Source organism: Pinus tabuliformis, chromosome X (assembly GCF_031772625.1).
Source record: "Pinus tabuliformis cultivar Carrire ecotype Pingquan chromosome X, CPIR1, whole genome shotgun sequence".
Classification (NCBI taxonomy): Eukaryota; Viridiplantae; Streptophyta; class Pinopsida; order Pinales; family Pinaceae; genus Pinus; species Pinus tabuliformis.
In genome coordinates, this window is record NC_142308.1 from 1,588,082,234 (window position 1) to 1,588,105,379 (window position 23,146).

At 39.2% G+C, this 23,146-nt stretch overlaps 1 protein-coding gene across 4 annotated transcripts in view; it reads left to right on the forward strand.

Moving 5' to 3' along the window:
• LOC149146090 (SET domain-containing protein) overlaps nucleotides 1-23,146 on the forward strand; it is a 318,457-nt gene that overhangs the window by 53,009 nt on the left and 242,302 nt on the right. The window contains exon 1 of one of the 4 annotated variants that reach the window (XM_089447465.1): nucleotides 22,116-22,406. The exons of the other annotated variants lie outside the window; for them this stretch is intronic. The gene's annotated coding sequence lies outside the window, so the exon portion shown is untranslated. Of the gene's footprint in view, nucleotides 1-22,115; nucleotides 22,407-23,146 lie in introns of those variants that run through there. 4 annotated transcript variants of the gene reach the window in all.

A 23,146-nucleotide genomic window follows, 5' to 3' on the forward strand; every position in this document is an offset into this window, starting at 1 on the left:
CTGTGAGGTGGAATCACTATTTCATGGGTTGAGGTGGATGGCCTCTGGAAGCCCTGGATGAGTTTTGATTGATGTGTTCTATGAGATCCCACATTCATGCTTGGAATATGGCATGGGGGTGAATGGTTGAAGAGAGATTTGGCTCAACCATTCTACGGTCGGGTGGAACGTGGAAGTCCCATCTCGGGTTTGGATTTTGCATCATTAATGAAAGGTTATTTCTCCTTGTATTTCTATGAGCATTTTGATGGATTGTATGTGGTCTATATGGCTGTACTTTCATGAGTATTTATGTCCCTATTATGCTGGTTATGTATGTGTTTTATGACAGCAACCATGTATGGCTTTCCTCATGTTTTTACTTGTAATTGAATGATCAATGTATCTATGACCTAATGGATGGAATGGTAGTTGATGTGTTGAGGCATCAATGGTTCTTAGCGATTCTCAGCTAAGTATGAGACCCCTATGCTCAAAATTGTTAATTACACCTGTAGATTACACATTTGCAATATGTTTGACGAAATGCCTGTCATGGCTAGTAGGGGTCCAGTCAAGGTCTTGAACAAGTATTTGCTTTAGTACTGTCATTTCCATGTTATTTTACTGATCTAAAGAGATGGTTCAATTCTGGGCAGTGACCTGGGCTTTGGGCCTGAAAAAGTGGCTCAAATCCTGGAGTCGCTGGCATAGCACTGACAGTTTTGGTCTTTGGTCGCTGGCAGGCAAGCCTGTGAGAGCGACTTTGAGTTGCTGGTCGCACTCATGCCTATAGCATGGGAGCGACTGAGCCTTAAATTGTCCAAAAGCTCAGTGGGACCCCAAGGCAAGCTGTCTAAAGTATTGGATTGGTTCCTGAGGGTCCTGTAGCTGATGATTAATGTCTGTATGGTGTGTTTCCATCGGTTCCACTTCCTTAACGTGACTTAGGAGGTCGAATCATATCATAGTGGTCTCTCATCGCATGTTTACCCAGGCTGGTCGGTTGCTTCGGTAGATGTGGGAGGAGGGTGTTACAATAGAACAAACCTAGGGTTGAGTCGACAGGTTGTTTGGATTTGAAATCCATCACAATATTCTCAAATGAAAACAATATATTGTTGGCTTTCTAAACAAGTAAATGGTTGTGGCATTTTGGTAAAATGTATGGAAGGTTCTGAGGGAGGTCATGGCTTCAACACCGCGGTATTCCATTTATGGCCTATGGATACCTATGAAAGTTTATATATAGCTTACTTGCCCTTGTAACCAACGTCAGCGGTTGGCACAGTGGTTATGTCATTTGGATTATTGTTGGGAGTCTCGGGGTCAATCCTACCCACTGCCAATTTTGCCCCAACAAGGGTTTAAACAAACTTCAAATATAGAACTGGTTGGTAGAATTATAATGGACAATTGGTAGTGCGACAATAACTTTCTTTTCGCTATTGGCCACAAGGTGACAATTTCAAATTGCCTTGTCAACTTTCCCATAACAATTTTAGAACCTTCTGGCCACTGGGAGGCTACCACGCGACACCCTTTGATTGGTCCACTTGTTGCATAGTTGCACTGCTCGCCACGTCAACCTGCTAAGTTAACTTGCTACATCTTCCCACATCACCTCGCGATGCTATCGATGCCACATCGCTGCCAGCCTGGATACCATGCCACCTGCTAGCTCAGATGCCACTGTCCTGCCACATCATGCCTTTGCTGTGTGTCGCCCTTTGAATGGGCCACTTGTCTACCACATCAGCGCATCTGCACAACCAACAACACCACGTGTCCTCTAGAGGGACTACCACGTGGCACCTATGTTTCCTTTTTTTGCCTATTTTACAAAAACTCCAAAATGCAATAACTTCTTCTTACATAGTTCATTTGAGCCTGTTCAAGCAACATTGGAATGCTCTCACTGATCTCTTCGAGATGGCACAACTTGCATCGAGTTTTGGAAACTTTGAATTTTGAGGTAATCTAGATCCTCTCGAATCATTACTCCCCCTAGAAGCTTTTGGACCACCAAAAGTCTTTTATTCAGACACTAAGTTAGGGTACTGCCTCCCTACTTATTTGGTATTTGTCCACCATGCTCTGATCACCTCGCTCATCACATCAACTGTGTAACAAGAATGGAAACTAAAACAACATTGTTAATCATTCTCATTCTTCCACAACTATCTGCATTGATCTTTTTTACTAACCATGCACAACACATTAGTTGTAACATTGAATTCATGGATGCTACTAAAAATGAATTAACATCCCTGATCTTCTTAACAGGTTCCTTGATACTGGAATGCAACAAATCCTCATGTTGCAGCTTTGGTGAATCCTGAAACACTTCATAGTTAGACACACATTTTACTATTTCATTCTCATGCTCAAGATCACATGCTTCAATGGCTTTCACAAACATGAGAGAAAAGTTTTTGCTTGCATTCACAAGCCTCTTTAGTTGTCTTGTATTCACCAAGGATAGATTAGTTTTCATGTTATGCTCTCTTACGATGTATTCAATCCCATTCTTGAAGAGGTGGTAATTGTTCTCTTCTCTAAAGAAAACAATGGCTTTCCTGTCAAATAGATACAAGCTTCCAAGTACAATACTACAAGTGTCCAAAGGAACAACATCCAATTCAACCTCATCTATAAACTTGGAAGTGATAGCAAATCTAAGTCTACTTTAGTTACTTGCAACTTAACATTGTCACACACCCATTTTAGAGGATAAGGTTTAACATGAGGTCTTGTTTCAAGTTCCAATTTCTTAACAACTGCTTTAGATATTAAGTTTACGTGGGAGCCACTACCAAACAGAGTATCAACTTTCATACGCTTTGTTATGACTTTGATACAGAAGAGCTCACTTCTTTTCTTTTCAAATTTAGGAGACTGAATAACGGAGCTAGAAGATGCTATACCTTGCATCCCAACAACAATGATTTGTGTTTCATCCCTTGAATCAGACCCCAGATCCTGTTGAACTATTTAACCATCTTTTGCTTGCCCTTTCGATCTTGGAACCACTTAGGCCTAAGCTTTGGGTACAGTTCCCAACAATGATCTTCGTCATGACCCTCTTTCTTGCAGTGGGAACATGACGGTTTCTTTTCTTCCTTCATCATGGAGGCTATCCTCTTCAATTTCTCTTCGCCTTTGCTCTTTCGTTCTTTCTTCCGAGTAGATTCCGTGGAGACACCATCACCCCTTTTACCTACCTCGATATAAGTTGCTTGCACACACACTTCATCTAGGTTAGATGGATTAAACAAAAGAATGGTATGACACCACTGATATATTTTATGTGTTTCTTGTGTATATAATGGAATATTCAAAATCAAAGTTTTCTTCCTAAATTCTTCTATATAGCTATGTGCAATTTGTCCTTTACCCCGCCTTAGATTTTGCCATTCCATGATTGCTTTCTGAATATATCATAAAGGATAGAATTGTTTTTTTAATTATGATGTGAATTCATACCAAGAGGAAAGCTTATGGATACCTTTATGGAGTCTACTTTTCCACCAGATTAGCATTGTGCCTTCCAATCGAAGGGAGGCTAGTTGAATTTTCACCTCATCTTCAACAATTTTGTTGTAACTTTGTAGTCGACCTCCAATTGTCAAATCCAATTGTCTAATCTTTCAACATTAATCTCACCATTGTACATGGGTAAGTAAAACTTGACATCCAATTTCAATAATGGCCCTTTAGAAGCAATCTTTTTATGAGGAGACAGAGGCAGAGAAGGAGGAGGAGGATATGAAGGAGAAGGGGAGGAAAGAGGAAGAGGAGGAGGATTATTGAAGAATGTAACTAGTGTCGGTCTTCATAATTGTATTTGAGTCATGATATAATGTATTTGTCAAATGAAAAGAAAAAGAAATTTTATTTTAAAAGAAAAAATATTTTTGAAGCATGGGTTTCATGCTCTTTTATTTATTTTTTAGGTCATAGCCTCCATTGAAGGCTTCTAGGTTTTGTCTTGAGTCAAAAGAGTATTTGTCACATTTATTAGACCCTTTTTGGGCTTTTGTATCATGTAAAGAAATTTATTTTTGAGCCAAGACAATCATTTATCCACTCCTCACCAAGTTAGCTCTGTCCAGGAGAAGTCGGCCTAGTTAGAGGGAATTCGACCATGTGGAAGCAGTATAAATAGAGATAGTTCGACTGATTTGGAGCACACACTCAACAAGTTTGATCTACAAGAGAAAGAGGACAAAAAATAAGAGCGAATTGTAGGAAATAAGACCTAATTCAAGGAAGAAGCAAAATCGAAGTTTGGAGCATATCTCTCTCTCTCACACGTGCGAGTTTTCTAGGGTTTTTGGGCAAGTTGCAGGGGCCAAAATTTCTGTAGTAACTGCAGGTCCAAACTTTTGTTGTTGGGGGGCCAAAATTCTGGTTTGAAGCAGTATTTGAGAAGCTGGTACTTCGAGGACTTGAAAAAAGGGCTGGCTTGGTGACCGGACGAGGTGCTTGTCGAGGTAAAAATGGTCTTGGATTATCTCATCTTGATTTGAATCTACTAGAGGAAGAGTTTGACTGGGGTTTCCCCTTCATAGGGTTTTACCCTCGCTGAGTGCCTACATCTTGTGTCCCTTGTTTTTGTGATCGTCATGCACTTTTGACTTGGTAATTGCTTGATGAAAGATAACAAAACGAAAGAAATAAAAGAAGCCAACACACATCACAAGTAATTATCAAGAAAGAGGAATCAAAACCCTAATTACTACAAGCATTGATTTCTCAACATGGTTTTAGAGCTAAGGTGAAGGAAGGACTATTTGAAGATCACTTTGTTGGCTATCATTTGAAGGAAGGAAGGAAGGCAATCTTAAAAGAAAGATCACTCTCTCAATGGCAAGCTATTTGAAGATGGGACTCAACCTCTCAAAAATTACAGGAAGATTTGTTATAAGGGTCATCGGCAATCTAACTAGAAAAGTCAAGAGTGAAGGATTCTTGGATGCACTTACAAGTACACTTGATGATGACAATGCTTGAATTATTGATAGTGGAGCCTCAAGACACATGGCAAGAGAAAGTGGACAACTTCATTCTCTATCAAAAGGTTCATCATTACATTCAGTGGATCTCGAAGGCAACAACAACTATGTAGTCAAGGGCCTTGGATCTACATCATTGGAGCTAGAAAGTGGAGGAAAGCTACATCTCAACAACATTCTCTATGTCTGAGGTTTGAAAAAGAATTTACTTTCCATTTCTTGTTTAGAAGATAAAGGAGATAGGGTTGCTTTTGTAGATGGTAAATTTTTTGTTTGGGGAAAGGATTCAAGTTTTGAAAAAGCAAGGGTTATTGGGATTCGTGAAGGAAGATAATATAGAGTTGTTACACCATCCCCTCAAGCCCTTGTTCATATGGAGATTAGTCCCATCAAGCTTTGGCATAAAAGATATGGACATATTCACTACAAGATATACCCTCTCTAAGTCAAATGGTGAAGGGCATCCCCAACATTAAGGAGGACCATGAAGGAGTTTGCAAGGGATGTGCTTTGGGAAAGAATACTAGGAAACCTTTTACAAGCAGTGACACAAGGTCTAAAGAAATACTAGACCTCATTCATTCCGATGTATGTGGACCCATGTCTGATAAATCTCTTGGAGGCCATCTATACTATGTGACCTTCATTGATGATCACTCTAGAAAGACATGGCTCTATCTTCTCAAAACAAAGGATGAAGTATTTGAAAAGTTCAAGGAATTTAGATCCAAAGTAGAAACCCTAACTGAAAGAAAAATAAAGACTCTTAGATTCGACAATGGGGGTGAATATACTTCTAAGGAACTTATAACTTATTGCAAAGAAGCAGACATTAAGAGGGAGCTCATAGTTCCCTACAATCCCGAACAAAATGGAGTAGTAGAAAGGAAGAATAGAACCATTGAGGAATGCATAAGAATTATGACATTTGATCAAGACCTACCAAAATTCCTATGGGGAGAAGCAACTATGACAACAATATACATACAAAATAGAAGTCCTCATAGAATCCTTGATAATATGACATTGGAGGAAGCATTCTTAGGATGAAAGGCATGTGTAGACCATCTCCAAATCTTTGGATGCACTGCATACATACATATTCCAAAAGACAAGCGAAAGAAGCTAAACTCTACAAGTATAAAAGGTATCTTCATTGGTTATGGCCTTTCATCGAAGGCTTATAGAATCTACATTAAAGAAGAAAGGCGATTTGAAGTCAACAGGGATGTCATATTTGATGAAAATCTTGCATACAAAAGATCCAAGGATATACCTATTGAATTCAATGAAGAAGATACACCACTATTTGAAGAAGCAGAGCAACATGACAAGTCATCTACAAATCTAGAAGAAGAAGGACCAAGTGAACCTATTCAACCTACTATTATTCCTGAAGTAAAGAAGAGACCAACCTGGTTGAGAGCTACACTTGAAGAAGCCGAAGGACACATTCAGAGAAAGCAAGAAGCCTAAAAGATACTCAGGATATGCAACATACATGAAAAAGTTAATTGAAGCAGAACCAACTACTTTTGAAGAAGCCACTCATCAAGAAGAATGGAAGAAAGCAATGCAGGAAGAATATCAATCTATCATGAAGAATGGGGTTTGGGAAATCGTTCCTAGACCTAGTGACAAATCTGTTGTCACTTCCAAATGGATTTACAAGATCAAACATGTCGTTGATGGAAGCATAGACAAATACAAAGCAAGATTTGTTGCAAGGGGTTTCTCTCAAAAGGAAGGAATAAACTATGAAGAAACTTTTGCTCCTATTGCCAGGTACACTACTATTAGATCTTTGGTTTCTTTAGCAACCATTATGGGATGGAATATCCATCAAATGGATGTCAAAACAACCTTCCTAAATGGAACCATAGATGAAGAAGTATATATTGAACAACCGGAAGGCTTTGAGATAAATAGTAGGGAAACTCACGTTTGCAGATTAAAGAAAGCTCTATATGGCTTGAAGTAAGTTCCTAGGGCTTGGTATGCAAGAATGGATGCCTATCTTTTAAGGATTGGCTTTGTCAAAAGTTCTGCAGATGCAAACCTCTACATCAAGATAATGAAGAATGAACTAGTCATTATACTTTTATATGTGGATGATTTATTTGTTATAGGTGTGGAGCGCAAAATTCTAGAATGTAAGAAGATGTTAGTAATTTAATTTGAAATGAAAGATCTAGGACTTATGCATTACTACTTGGGCTTGGAAGTTTGGCAGAAACCCGGTGAGATATATCTTGGTCAAGGAAAGTATATAATAAAGATGTTACAAAAGTTTGGTATGATGGATTCCAAGCCTATGACAACTCCTATGATCACGAATCACGAATCTAAAAGAGTTGAGAAGTTCTGATTCTAGTCTTGTTGATCCCACAAGTTACCAAAAGCTGGTTGGCTCCTTGATGTACTTGGTGAACACTAGACTTGATATATGCTTTGCTGTAAATGTTCTAAGTCAATTTCAGATGGAACCTTGTCATGATCATTGGATAGCTGCAAAGCACATTTTGAGATATCTATGTGGAACTATTCATCACTGCCTAAAATATGATGGGAAGGAGATTCGATTAACATGTTTTACCAACTTTGATTGGGGTGGCAATGAGACAGATGGAAGAAGCACTACTAGTGGTTGTTTCAGTTTGGGATCCGCAATGATTTCTTAGATGAGTAGAAAACAAGATACAATTGCTTTAAGTAGTGCAGAGGCTGAATATGCTACTGCATTTGAAGTAGGAAAATAAGCAGTTTGGTTGAGAAAGCTTTTATCAGATTTGTTTGGAGGACCACTAGATCCTATAGTGATAAATTGTGATAATCAAAGCAACATCAAGATGTCTGAAGACCCTGTGTTGCATGCCAGGGCAGAGCATATTAATAACAAGTACAACTATATTAGAAGTTTGGTGTAGGATGGGATTGTGAAGCTACAATACTAGAGAGAGTTTGACTGGGTTTTCCCCTTCATGAGCGTTTTTCCCTGACGCATTGACAAAATCTCTTCTAAATAAGTGGTTCAAATATTTCAGAAGCATGCTTAGACTAGTTGACATTATAGATTTAGTAGATATGGAGAATTGAAGCATCTGGGGCTGAGTGCCTGATGCTTGGGAGGACATCTGGCTGACCTATGTGATGATGTCTAGATCCCGAAGTAGGGAGGGTATCGTTGGTCTTGTGGAGCTTCGACCTTGGATATGATACCTAGATCCCTGGGTTGGTGTTAGAGTTGAAGCCTGATGGTACCTATAGTGGTTGAAGCTTGGAACACACCTTAGTCCCACTCGATTAGATACCTTGGTCAAGTATCTAATCTGTAGCACTGCGTGTGCTGTGACTCTTCATAGATCATATCATTTTGAGTTCATCCTTGTACCTATATATATGTATAATTATGAATACCTCCCTAGTTAAGAGGGAGTGTTGAAGAATGTAACTAGTGTTGGTCTTCATAATTGTATTTGAGTCATGATATAAGTATTTGTCAAAAGAAAAAGAAAAATAATTTTTATTGTAAAAGAAAAATATTTTTGAAGCATGGGTTTCATGCTCTTTTATTTATTTTTTAGGTCATAGCCTCCATTGAAGGCTTCTAGGTTTTGTCTTGAGTCAAAAGAGTCTTTGTCACATTTATTAGACCCTTCTTGGGCTTTTGTATCATGTAAAGAAATTTATTTTTGAGTCAAAACAATCATTTTACCCCTCCTCACCAAGTCGGCCCTGTCTTGGAGAAGTCGGCCCAGTTAGAGGGAATTCGACCTTGTGGAAGCAATATAAATAGAGACAATTTGACTCATTTGGAGCACACACTCAACAAGTTCGATCTACAAGAGAAAGAGGACGAAAAAGAAGAGCGAATTGCAAGAAAGAAGACCTAATTCAAGGAAGAAGCAAAATCAAAGTTTGGAGCATCTCTCTCTCTCACACATGCAAGTTTTCTAGGGTTTCTGGGCAAGTTGTAGGGGCCGAAATTTCTGCAGTAACTGGAGGTCCGAACTTCTGTTGCTGGGGGGCCAAAATTCTGGTTTGAAGTAGTATTTGAGAAGCTAACACTTGGAGGATTTGGTAGAGTTTGTCTACTTGAAGGAAGGGTTGGCTTGGTGACTAGAGGAGGTCCTTGTCTAGGTCAAAAGGGTCTTGGATTATCTCATCTTGATTTGAATCTACTAGAGAGAGTTTGATTGGGTTTTCCCCTTCATAAGGGTTTTTCACTGGTTGAGTGCCTACATCTTGTGTCCCTTGTTTTTGTGATCTTCATGCACTTTTGATTTGGTAATTGCTTGATGAAAGATAACATAATAAAGAAGTAAAAGAAGCCAACACACATCACAAGTAATTATCAAGAAAAAGGAATCAAAACCCTAATTACTACAAGCATTGATTTCTCAACAAGGATCACCACCAACACTCTCATTCTTGACTTGACTTGTGCCTTCTCCTCTTCGTTGCTTCCTTTCATTTTAAATTCCTTCCACCATTGTGTTCATTGCATTGAATGATTCGAAGAAATCTACTTCAAAATTAACTGGATTTCCTCCTTTTGGTGAGGCCATCTCTGATCTTTGAGTTGCTCTCTTCGAAGCAATGTTAGGATTATAAGCTTCAAGACTTCCTTTTCCATTCCTTAACTTGGAATTGGTAAGCATCCACACTCACAAACCATGTTAAGGAGCTTTAATACCAAACTTGATCTAGATCATTAACTCGATTGGTTTGCAAATTACTTAAGTGTGAATGAAATAACTCAATTAAGAAGCTTAGTGAGTAGTTAATGTTTGAAAATGAAGAATAAACAGTAGAGAAATAGAGAGCAAGACAAAACAAAATTGTTAACGGAGTCCACCCAATGTGCGGGCTACGTCTCTGGGTCCTACTTCCAACCGAGTGACTGCTTTTATTAAGATGCAAAATGTTCTTTACATCGCTTGTTCTTCCTAAAACAACTTACAACTTGTCCCCACTTTGCAACAATAGTGGCATTGAGAAAACCACTTTTCGCCTCTTGACGTGCCCAAAGTAATGTTGAAGAATGTAACTAGGTTCGGTCTTCATAACTGTATTTCAATCACAATAAAATGTACTTATGAAAAGGAATATTATTATTATTATTATGACTTATTAAAGCATGGGTTTTTTTTTTGGGTCATCATGTTTTAGATCAAAGTCCCCATTGAGGACTTTAGGATTTATTTTGAGTCATTAGAGTCATTTTCCATTTAAAGAGACCCTTCTTGGGCTTTTGAATCATGTAAAAGGAATTAATATTGAGTAAAATAAGCTATTTGTTACCTCCACACTGTGAAAATTCCTAATCCTCAAGGAACCCCTTCTGCAACAAATCTGAATCTACTTCACCTACTTGACTTTAATTACATTCATCAAGTTATTCTTCTTAATACTGAAGCAAATTAACTCTGCGACCTACACTAAAATTTGATTTGCACGAAACAAGGAAAGCGAGCAAAGAACAAGATACATAGGGCACAATTATTTTTGGACAAAAGAGTCCCTGGAAAAACTCAATGCAGGAAAACCGGTGTAGCAGCTTTGAGGGTTTATTATTATGCAGGAGAAAATTCTAAATACAAATATAGGATGCCCAACTAGCAATTCTTTACAGATAAAATACTGGACAAAACACTGGTGAAATAATCTCACCTTGTCATTGGAGAATCAGTGACTGATCCTTAGCTTTGGGAGGCTCTGTGTCAGCCTCTGATGGTCTCTGCGTCAAACTGCGTCACCTTGGGCAGCTTCTGCGTTACTCCTCCTGGCTATTACGCTGCCTCTTTGCTCTAGATCTTTTGCTGGCTGGGAATTCGACTTCCTTGCCTCCAGTCTCACACCCTGGCTTCCGACACTTGAATTTCGAATTCCCTCTGCAGAAATTCGACTTCCCCTCACTGATTGCGCTGCCTCTGCGTCAACACTGCATAGGCCAACGTCAACACTCCTCTGGACGTCTTCTGTCCTTTCTCTGCCTTGTATTCTTCGGAAAGTCCTTCTCCCAGAATCTCACTGCTCCTCTGCTGCAAGATCTCCTCAATCGATTTTCCTCTTAAGAACTTCTCACCTCAGAAGAACGATTTCTTCAATCTCTTTGTGTGTTTCTAAATGAACCCCAAGCCTTCTTCTTATACTTTTCTTGTTGAAACTTCAACGACTGAGATTAAGTCTCTAATCAACAATTAAGATTAAAACATGACTTGATCCGCCTTCTATATCATTCTCACCCATATTTTGATTAATACCCATTAATATTTTAATTTTCCTAAGTTTAGACTTAGCAACCCCATTAAAAATATTAATTATTTTAATAAAATACAATTCGGGTGGAATTTCACCAAACGTTTTCTGGGTTCTTTATAACTTATGTGCCTTAGCCTCTCCACCAATTTTCAAGGCTAGGGCACATCTGATGCTACCAAAAACTAACACACACCAAGTTGGCCTCAAATTGGTTAATTTGACCTCACCAAAAGCCTATATATTGGAGCAATTCGAATTCATTTGGAGCATTCACTCTCTCACACACAAGTTCGATATCCAAAAGAAAGAGTTGGAAAAGTGCGAAGTAAAAAAGGAAGGCTAAAGGTGTAACAACCCAGCTGGATTAATCCATTTTATAAAGTTTTAAACTTATAATAAAATCAATTGTGAGGAAATTTAAACTATAAGTATGTTAAGTTTATAAATACAATTTAAATTTAAAACATATATAAGTTAAAATTTTATAAAATATATAATTAGACTTTATAATATATATATACATATATTAAATTACAAAATATATAATTGAATTTTATATAATGTAAAAGTTATAAAGTATATATATATACATATGGAACTTTATATAAATAAAGTATATATATACAGAACCTTATATAATGTAAAAGTTATAAAGTATATATATACATATGGAACTTTATATAAATAAAGTATATATATATATGGAACCTTATATAATGTGAATATTATAAAGTGTAAATGAAACTTTATAAATAAGAGATATTATAAAGCATATAATTGAAACCTTACAGATTATCTATAAAGTCCATATGCTGTAAGCTAAATAAATAGATTCATGAGGATGTATGCGGTAACCTTCCAGAACCATCTCTGAAACCATTAATGCGGCCAGGACAGGATATGAGAGAATTGAATTGCATGCGGGAGGTGTCATGAGGGAGCAGGGCGGTGGCCGGGAGCAGGAGGGTGGCCACCGCCAAGCCTGCCTATATATATCGCTATCCTGGACCGATGCAGGGGGGAAAAACAGGGGAGAGCAGCAGCAGAGGATGAGAAGCATAAATCCACTAGAGGAAACTGGGAGAAGGGGATTATCTATTGAAGAGCTTTGAGTGATCTGAGGCTTTGGGCACGGAGGGACAGAAAGCTTCTGTGGAGAAGCTTTCTGGATTGAGCAGCTAGTTTTGCTCCGTCCGGTTGGGAGGTATTGGCCTCTCGAAAATTTGATCAAATTAACCACAGCATCACCAACAACAGATTCACCAGACAGAAGCAGGATCAACAGCAGTTAAGGTATGTACCGATTTAATGTTCAGGCTTCTGTATTTCAGATTTTAGTTACTGTGTGTATTTCAGATTTTAGTCACTGTATATTAAGGCTATTACAGATGGTATCAGAGCCAGGTTCAAACCCTTTCGACCTCATAGGCCCTTGTAGTTCTCAAACCCTTTGTAATTTTCTGTTGAAATGCTACGTGAAAACTTTAGGTAACCCTCATCTAGGTAAAAATAAATTTATGCAGGTCAACATAAACTTCTGCCTGCGGTTAGCGGGTTCGGCCCTCATTACAGAAGTACCAACGACAATTTAAGGGTTCAAAATTGGAGCAATAAGAGATAGGGTTTTATTGGTTTTGAATAATGTATAGAATGATAAAATTGTTGTCGTAAACGTTGTATAGAACCCTAAAACTGTTATCATGAACGACCCTCTAAAAAAAAAATACGGTTAATTGTTTTGCTGCTGTAGCATTAGGTCCCAAAAACTGTTAATGCAATTTTAATATAAATGTCAGTATTAAGCCCTGGCTTGGTGAAAAACCACGTAAAGTCTAGTTGAAGGTGGAGAGCTGGAGCGCCGGTCCCACTATAGTACTTATGCATACATAAAAAAAAACACATATGATTCCTGGAAACCAATTACTGCCTACGAGACCACTTGTGGTGGTTTCTGGAAAATTGAGTTAGTGCTTCTGTAATGAATTTGGTCTGTTGATCATTCGATGGGTAGTTTTATTGATTCCACCCCTGGACCACTTATGCGCATAAATTCTGTGCAAGTTATGTTACCGAGATTTCATCGATGTGAAGAGACTGCATTATTAACCGTCGATTCGCTGAGTTTTATCTCTTTGAGTTATTCATTGTTGCATGATTTAACCGTGTTAAATCGGGCAGAGATACGCTCTAATTTCGTCGCGTAAACCTAAAATTCGACGGGTCAAAACCCCGCCCAACTCTTCCGGCCCTTTATATGGATATTATATGTTTAAAGAAAAAAAAAAATTTCTCAGCATACGCCACATACCCGCGTCGGCTTTTGGGGCGTGAATATATTTGCATATAAATTTTTATTTTTTTTTATTTTTACGGGATAATAGTGTTCAGGGTTTATATTACGTAGAATGCAGTGCGGGCGGATAAATATTGGGGATTATAATAATTGCATCTGGCCGACCTTCCGAAATTCTTATTCTAACAGCGCTTTCACACAGGTTCGATAGCCAAGATACCAAGTCTCTGCATAACAACCAGTTCATTGAAGTGACACTCTAATGCCATCTGCTGCTCATAGTCTACTCTGTTCTTTAAAGGTCAATATTTATCAGTGTGCAACAGTATTACCGCAAGTCATTGTCTTTAAATGATCAACGAGTCAATTTTATTAGATGAGTCCATAGAATCTGTTTGTATTGTTGATTGTCAATGAAATATCATCAGGCTTTTACTAGATCACAGCTGGATTCAACATGTTCACTTTATCAGACTAGATTAACTCAATCAATATGCTGTCAACAATTATGTTCCCAAACCAGACTTATTGCCATAACCAGATTATTGGTCAAGGTTATTGTCAAATCTGCATTTAAGTCACCGGGTTACAATTTTATTCACTTATGTTTACGCTCAGCTTCTCATATCATGACAGCAGGCTACAAAATTTGAACTTCTCGTGCTACCGCAAACAAAGGTCACCTTCAATTATGCCTTTGAGTGTGACTGTGTATGGATAGTATCAAAATCCTTGTCTTGCAGACCTGAACAAAATTGTCAATACATCACACCCTGAATTCAGAACTCCACTCACCTGAGTGCGTATACTTCTTAATTTTGTTGTAGGTTTTTCTGCCAAAAGGAAAGCAGACCCTTGCTTGCCTTAAATACCACAAGGCTGAAGCCAGCATAATATCCACAGAAGCTTTAGATCCGCAAGGGAGAAATATTTTCACAAGTACTTATGTGTGTCCACTGTAGGCAAAGCTTCTCCTTTTCGCTGGACAAAATCCATAGATAATTGAGCCACAGGGATGTAGGTTCTTTGATGTCCTTCATTTGTCCTTGAAACAATTATATTAAGAACTGCAAGCTGGAACTGATGAAGGCTGTCCGCGGAGATATGATTAATTTAGGCCGCAAACTGATGCCTCTAAACCTCTTTCCTGGACGTAGAACAACACTCAAATTCTTCGTTAGACTAAGATCCGCTTAGATGATGCCCTCTCTTAAAGATTTTCAGAACATAATCATCTCTAAAAATACTGTAAAAATCATCTTCTTTTGGATCTTTTAGATATTTCTGAATCGTTAGAAGGTGCATCTCTAATCTCAAATTCTTGCTTATCTTCAGTAACTCTTGAATTACCCCGCATAACTGAACTATTATCCTTGTAAAAAACACAGACAGCACTCCTAGCTGAAGGCATATTATCCTCAGTTATAGGCCTATCATCTGAATTTTGAGACTTATGTGGCTGACTGTCTATTCCCATGGTCTGAGTTTGTTTCATCTCATATTCATCCAGGTTCCTTTTTTTAACTTTTGGAACCTGTGTGAAGGGTGAACCTAAAATTGACTGATTTAAAAGACCTCTGCTTCGTGGTAAAAAAAAAAAAAAAAAAAAAAAAATATATATATATATATATATATATGGAGAAGCCTCCCATGCAACTGTCTGACACATAGTGTCTTAAAGCTGTCGTATCTTTTAGTTGTGCTTTCGCCAAAGAATTACCTGCTGGATTAGCAGAATGCTCTAGTGATTGGTTCTCCTCTGGGACTTCATAACTCTGTTCATGCACCTTATGTTCTGAGTGCTTGTTATCAGGCCTAAGCCTTATAATCAAAGACATTTTATCTCCATCTTCAATCTTTTGTGGATCACCTGGGCATACAGGTATGTTGGAGGGGCCTTGCCTTGCTGGCGCAGGTACTGAAGTGTGTCCCTTCCTAACATCAGACTGTGCTTTTCTCAAAGTGTCAGGACGGACTCTGCTAGCTCCCGCATTCTTGGGCATGGCAAGTTTTGTGTTTGATCTGTGTTTCTGCAACATTATTCGACCAGGGGTGGTGGCGCAGTTGGTTAGCGCGTAGGTCTCATAGCTTAACCGAGAAATCCTGAGGTGAGAGAGGCTCGAACTCTCGGAGCTTAGGAGCTAATAACCATACACTTCTGCATTATTCATATTAGAATAGAATACCCTGCATTAGGACAAGGAGGTCGCGGGACCACCCTCCTTGACCTCGGTACCAGTAAGATCCGCCTAGCGGGTAAAAATAGCAAAACTATACCCGTTTATAAATGTGAAGTTGCAAAGAAAATCGTGTGTTAAAATTCGGTTATCCGCCTCAAATTTTTTTATATATAAATTTTATTTTTGTGTTCAGGGACCATTACTATGGTAAAGACGTATGAGCGACGACGACGTGACCAGGCAGCATCATCACCATTAATGCCGCCACCGTCGCCATCGCCATCCCCATCACCCTCGTCACCACCAAGGCAACCGTCAACATCAAACGCTCCAACGCCAGAGTTGACTGTGATAATGAACTCTTTGGAAGCCTTATTGGAGACACTAAAGGAATCAGCTAAGGCTAAAAACAAAGAGGAATTTCAGCATGTAGCCACCAGTTCAGCGGAACCAGATAATTTGGAGCCCAGAAGATCGAGAGAAGACATCTCTAGGGAGCTTCAGAAAATTAGACTCCCAGAATTTTCGGGAGGTCGAGCTGGTGAACGCGCTGAGGCATGGTTGGAAGGGATGAACCGGTGCTTCCGGTTAAGAGAATATTCACCTTCAACAAAAACAAAAATTGCCGTGTTTCAACTAAAGGAAAGTGCCTTGATTTGGTGGGGAAATCTGGAAAAGCAGCTGCACCTTACATCGGATAATGTTCCTTGGGAACTATTTGAGGAAAGGTTCCGCGCAAAGTATTTACCTCCGTACTTTCAACAACAGCAAGCCAGAGCCTTTCATACACTAATTCAGGGAAGTAAAACGGTAGAAGAGTACGAAATAAGGTTTATGGAGCTGGTAAAATACATTCCCTACTTAGACACTGATGAACGACAAGATGAACGCTTCATATTTGGGTTAAACCCTCGCATCAGAGCCTTGGTAAGTATGTGGAAACCACCATCTGTAGCCGAGGCAGTCGAATGTAGCCGTTATGCAGAAGAGCACCTTGGGATCAAAAAGGATATGGGGCCAGCAGGGCCTTTTCAATCAGGGTTTCCAGGGAAGGCTCCCCGGAACGTTTTCAGAGGAGGTAGCTCGAGACCACCTTACGGTAACAGGTTTACCCCAAGTGTGGGGACAAGAGTTCCCATGGCAGTAAACACTATAGCCGCGGAATCGTCCAACACCAGACCTTGGGCATCGCGAGGGACTACCGGTAGAGGAAGGAGTGCGAGAGGAATCAACATGGGAGGACGCGGCTCGTTCTCTAGAAATTCACACCTTGACTCAAGAGGATCAGCGCAGCTCAATTGTTGGGGATGCGGGGGGCCGCATTTCCAGCGTAACTGCCCAGAAGCTTCATCAAATATATTGCAAAGGACTGGGAAGGAGCCGATATCAGCCAATCGAAGTAATCATAGAATTCACGCAGTAGTCAACCACGACCAAGCAGCCCATCAATCCACTGTAGTGGAATCTTCAGGTATTATCAATGGCGTAAAACTCAAAATCTTATTTGATACTGGTGCCACAGATAGTTTCATTTCGTCATATGCATTAAACAAATGTGGGTTGGCAGCTCGTAGACAAAATGATTTCCAACAAGTGGAAATGGCCTCAGGAGAACTCCAAACCGTGGGCTTGAGTGTGGATCAATGCAAAATTGACCTAGGGGTCTGTTCGACTAAACTAAAAGTCTATGTCACAGCCTTAGGGACGTATGATCTTATCATCGGTATGGATTGGCTGGAAGCTCACCAAGCTTGGGTGGACTGTTATGGAAAAAGGATTTTAGGCGTAAATGATGAAGGCGAAGTAATCCAAATTCAAGGAATCAAGAGGGAAGTTTCCTTACGCTACATTTCGGCAATGCAGGTGAAGCGTTGTTTAAGAAAGGGTTGTCAGGCTTATGCAATTCACGAAGTAAGCCAGGAAAAGGGGCCATCCTTAGAACAATATCCGGTGTTAGCCGAGTTCCCGGACGTATTTCCAAAGGAACTGCCTGGATTACCCCCGGTAAGAGAACTGGATCTCACTATCGAATTAAAGCCAGGTACCCAACCGATCTCAAAAACGCCTTATAGAATGACAGCTCCAGAACTTCAGGAATTGCAAATCCAGTTGAAGGAACTACTCGATATAGGGCTTATTCGGCCCAGTACCTCACCTTGGGGCGCTCCTGTAATTTTTGTGAAGAAGAAAGATGGATCCTTAAGATTATGCATAGACTATCGAGACTTGAATCGAGCTACAGTAAAGAATCAATACCCTATGCCGCGGATCGATGATCTTTTCGATCAAATGAAAGGGGCTTCCGTCTTTTCAAAAATTGATCTTCGATCAGGGTATCATCAGCTAAGGATTTTTGAAAATGATATCTCCAAGACAGCATTCCAGACACGTTTTGGGCACTATGAATTTACTGTGGTACCATTTGGATTAACAAATGCGCCAGCCGTATTCATGAATCTTATGAACAGTGTTTTCCGTCAGTATCTTGATAAATTTGTGCAAGTCTTTTTGGATGATATTCTCATCTATTCCAAGAATGAAGAAGAGCATGAAGAGCATTTGCGGCTAGTATTGTCCTGCCTTAGAGAACGTCAGTTATATGGAAAACTATCCAAGTGTTCTTTTTTTCAGGAAAAGATTCATTATTTGGGTCACATCATATCAGGTGAAGGGATTTCAGTAGATCCTGAGAAGGTAAAGGCGATCATGGAATGGCCAATACCGAAAAATGCACATGAGATACAAAGCTTTATGGGTTTAGCAGGTTATTACCGGAGATTTGTGGAGGGATTCTCCAAAATCGCAAAGCCAATCACAACCCTTCAGCGTAAAGGTGTTAAGTATGAATGGACCGAGGAATGTAATAAAGCATTCTCTGAACTCAAAAGACTACTCACCAGTGCACCAATCCTGAGGGTCCTTGATATGGGCAAAGACTTTACGGTATGTACTGATGCATCCAAGCATGGACTGGGTGCAGTGTTGATGCAAGATAAGGGAGTGATAGCTTATGGTTCTAGAAAGCTAAAACCTCATGAAGAACTCTATGCTACTCACGATTTAGAATTGGCCGCTGTAATGCTAGCTTTAAAGATCTGGAGACACTATCTGGTGGGACGAAATTTTACACTAAAAAGCGACCATCAAAGCCTACAATATTTGTTCACCCAAAGAGATTTAAATGCCAGGCAAAGGCGATGGAGTGAATTCCTAAGTGAATATGACTTCGGAATATCATATATTAAGGGAAAAGAAAATGTAGTAGCCGATGCTTTAAGCAGAAGACCTCGGATATTTTCTCTCATACCCATTAAAGTAGACTTAAGACAGCGAGTACTGGACCGTCTTATAAAAGACAGCTGGTATTTAAAGGTGAAGGCAAGTCTTGAGGGAATTAAGGCAAAAGAATCTAAATTTGCGGGTTATGAATTAGAAAGCGATGGGATCCTACGATTCCATGGAAGGATGTACATTCCTGAGGATAAAGACCTTCGAGATACCATCCTTAGGGAAGCTCACAAAGCAGTATATTGTGCTCATCCTGGAGTAGGGAAGATGTATGCGGATACCAAGAAACTCTTCTTTTGGGCAGGCATGAAACGTGATATCACTCAATTTGTTGCAAAATGTTTGGAATGTCAGCAAGTAAAGGCAGATCACTGTCACCCAGCGGGTCTCTTACAACCCCACGACATTCCTATGTCTAAATGGGAGACCATTTCTATGGATTTTATCACTGGACTACCTCTTACTTCTCAAAGACACAATGCCATTCTGGTAGTGGTGGATAAATTAACAAAAAGCGCCCATTTCATTCCGGTGCGAGATACTTATGATGTTGCCGACGTAGCTCGAGTATTCATAAATGAAATTATCAGATTTCATGGAGTACCTAAGAAGATTATATCCGATAGAGATTCGCGATTCACTTCCAGATTCTGGACTTGCATGCAGACAGCCTTAGGTACTCAGCTAAATTTAAGCACGGCTTACCATCCTGAGACTGATGGGCAAACTGAAAGAGTAAATCAAGTACTTGAAGACATGTTGCGAATGTATGTAATGGATCAGCAATCACACTGGGAAAAGTATTTACCCTTAGTCGAATTCGCATACAACAACAGTTACCACAGTTCGATTGGGATGCCTCCATTTGAAGCTTTATATGGCAGACCTTGCAGAACACCGTTAAGTTGGGACAGGTTAGAAGATCGAGTGATAATAGGACCAGAATTAATCCATGAAATGGAAGCTCAGGTCAGACAGATTAGGCAGCGATTAAAAGAAGCACAGGATAGACAAAAGAGTTATGCTGATGCTCACCGAACTGATAGGAAGTATGAAGTAGGGGATCAGGTCTTCGTTCGCATCAAACCAAATAAAAGTACTATTCGATTCGGAAAAGGGACAAAGTTGTCCCCCTGATTTATAGGACCGTTTAAAGTCGTGGAAAGAGTTGGACCTGTTGCCTATCGTCTTGCCCTGCCACCCCACCTGCATAGAATTCATAATGTATTTCATGTTTCTGTATTAAGACATTATGTAGCTGATCTATCTCATAACATCCAGTGGAAAGAATTGCAGGTATCGGACGAGGGAGTCATAACGGTCGAACCTTTACGTATACTGGAACGTAGAGTTCGACAGTTGAGGAACCGTCTGGTGGACCAAGTTAAGGTCCAATGGGACAAGTATAGTCCTGGATCAGCAACTTGGGAGAATACAGAGGACATATGTCAGAGATACCCTAGTTTATGTCCATTTTGAAGAACTTTACACTATGTTTAGTATATATTTACTTCACTACTGTCAGAGACCCAAAAACATTTGAATGATTAGTGATAAACATGAAACTTTGTGAAATAATATATGTTTAAATTCCTGCTGGTACATGGTTACCAAAATAATATGTGTTTAACTCCTGCTGGTACATGGATACCAAAACAATATATGTGATTATTTTACTAAATTATAAATGTTGAAGTAAAGTTAAGGCCGTTAAATGATTTTGCTTCTAGTAGAAATTGAAACAATACAAATCTGTTTTATTTATGCATGTCAAAAATGAGCAACTGAAATAGAGGACAGGAAGTGAATACATCCTAAAGAAAAGTCAGAATACATGCATAGGAAATGACAAATTCTGTTATGCTGTAGTATCATATGTAAATAATACATAAGTTATTTCGAATATGCTGATGCACATTTTACAAATGCTGGGTAAGTGTAAGATTGCAGATAAACTTGCAGATAAACTATGATTGCAGATAATTGATCAAATTTTCGAGATGACCACGTGATGACAGAACCTCAGATCAGTTAAAGCTCAAAGTGATTCTATGATAAGGTATCAGCCAAATTGTACTGGGAGGGGTGGAGGTGTTACCCACCGTTTATCCTTCGAACCCTGGGGTCATGGGAGGACTGTGCGAGTCACGCTCCCCTAGACGTGTGATGATGACTGCCGGATGCCTACTGAGAATCAGGTCGGTATAACCGACGCTGTCACCTTAGAGTTATGAATGGTTAGATCAGTGAAACTGACGCCACAGCATACTCCAGTAGAGGACGGATAGGATGGGAGTGGAAGAGATTAGGAAGGATAGGATGATTTTGAATAGCTTGGGGACCGGGATAGAAAAGGTCATGTCCATCAAAAACCTTGACCCTAAAACTCTAAACTTCGGGACGAAGTTCTCAGAAGGGGGGGAGTGTGTAACAACCCAGCTAGATTAATCCATTTTATAAAGTTTTAAACTTATAATAAAATCAATTGTGAGGAAATTTAAACTATAAGTATGTTAAGTTTATAAATACAATTTAAATTTAAAACATATATAAGTTAAAATTTTATAAAATATATAATTAGACTTTATAATATATATATACATATATTAAATTACAAAATATATAATTGAATTTTATATAATGTAAAAGTTATAAAGTATATATATATACATATGGAACTTTATATAAATAAAGTATATATATACAGAACCTTATATAATGTAAAAGTTATAAAGTATATATATACATATGGAACTTTATATAAATAAAGTATATATATATATGGAACCTTATATAATGTGAATATTATAAAGTGTAAATGAAACTTTATAAATAAGAGATATTATAAAGCATATAATTGAAACCTTACAGATTATCTATAAAGTCCATATGCTGTAAGCTAAATAAATAGATTCATGAGGATGTATGCGGTAACCTTCCAGAACCATCTCTGAAACCATTAATGCGGCCAGGACAGGATATGAGAGAATTGAATTGCATGCGGGAGGTGTCATGAGGGAGCAGGGCGGTGGCCGGGAGCAGGAGGGTGGCCACCGCCAAGCCTGCCTATATATATCACTATCCTGGACCGATGCAGGGGGGAAAAACAGGGGAGAGCAGCAGCAGAGGATGAGAAGCATAAATCCACCAGAGGAAACTGGGAGAAGGGGATTATCTATTGAAGAGCTTTGAGTGATCTGAGGCTTTGGGCACGGAGGGACAGAAAGCTTCTGTGGAGAAGCTTTCTGGATTGAGCAGCTAGGTTTGCTCCGTCCGGTTGGGAGGTATTGGCCTCTCGAAAATTTGATCAAATTAACCACAGCATCACCAACAGCAGATTCACCAGACAGAAGCAGGATCAGCAGCAGTTCAGCAGCAGTTAAGGTATGTACCGATTTAATGTTCAGGCTTCTGTATTTTAGATTTTAGTTACTGTGTGTATTTCAGATTTTAGTCACTGTATATTAAGGCTATTACAAAAGGAGTGCGAAGTTGGAGAAAGAGGAAGAAAAAGAGAAAATCAAAATTTTGGGCTATATATCTCTCTTTCGTGTTGATTCCTCTAGGAGATCGAAGTCTCTCTTGTCAAGTCAAAGTTTTTGTTGTTGTTGCTACTGCTGCCAGTTGTTGGGTCGAAGTTGCTGCGAGGTTGAAGTTGCTGTTGAAGGGATATCATCTGCAAGAAAGAAGAAAATGATGACTTGGTGTGGAGGAAGTCTGGGTCTAGGTCAAGAGTCTTGGATTATCTCAAGAAGTTATTAAGGAAGAGTTGTTGAGTGGGTTTTCCCCTAGATATGGGTTTTGTCCTAGCTGTTTGCCTATATCTGTGGTCTGTGATCTTTGTGCTATTGTTTTGGTAATTGCTTGATGAACTAAACGATAAAAGAAGGACATAAAGATAAGAAAGTCACAAGTAATTATCTATATAAAGAAAATCTTTTTTCCTTTTTGATTTTCTAACAAAGAAGGCTATAGAAACCACTCTCTTCTTCAATACATAGGCTACACAATGTTAAAAAACACTTAGCTTCAACAATCCTGGCACATTACAAACCTATGGCGCATTGGCAAAACATATTGTTTATAATAGAAGAGACTTGGGGTCGAGCTCGTGGGTTGTTTGG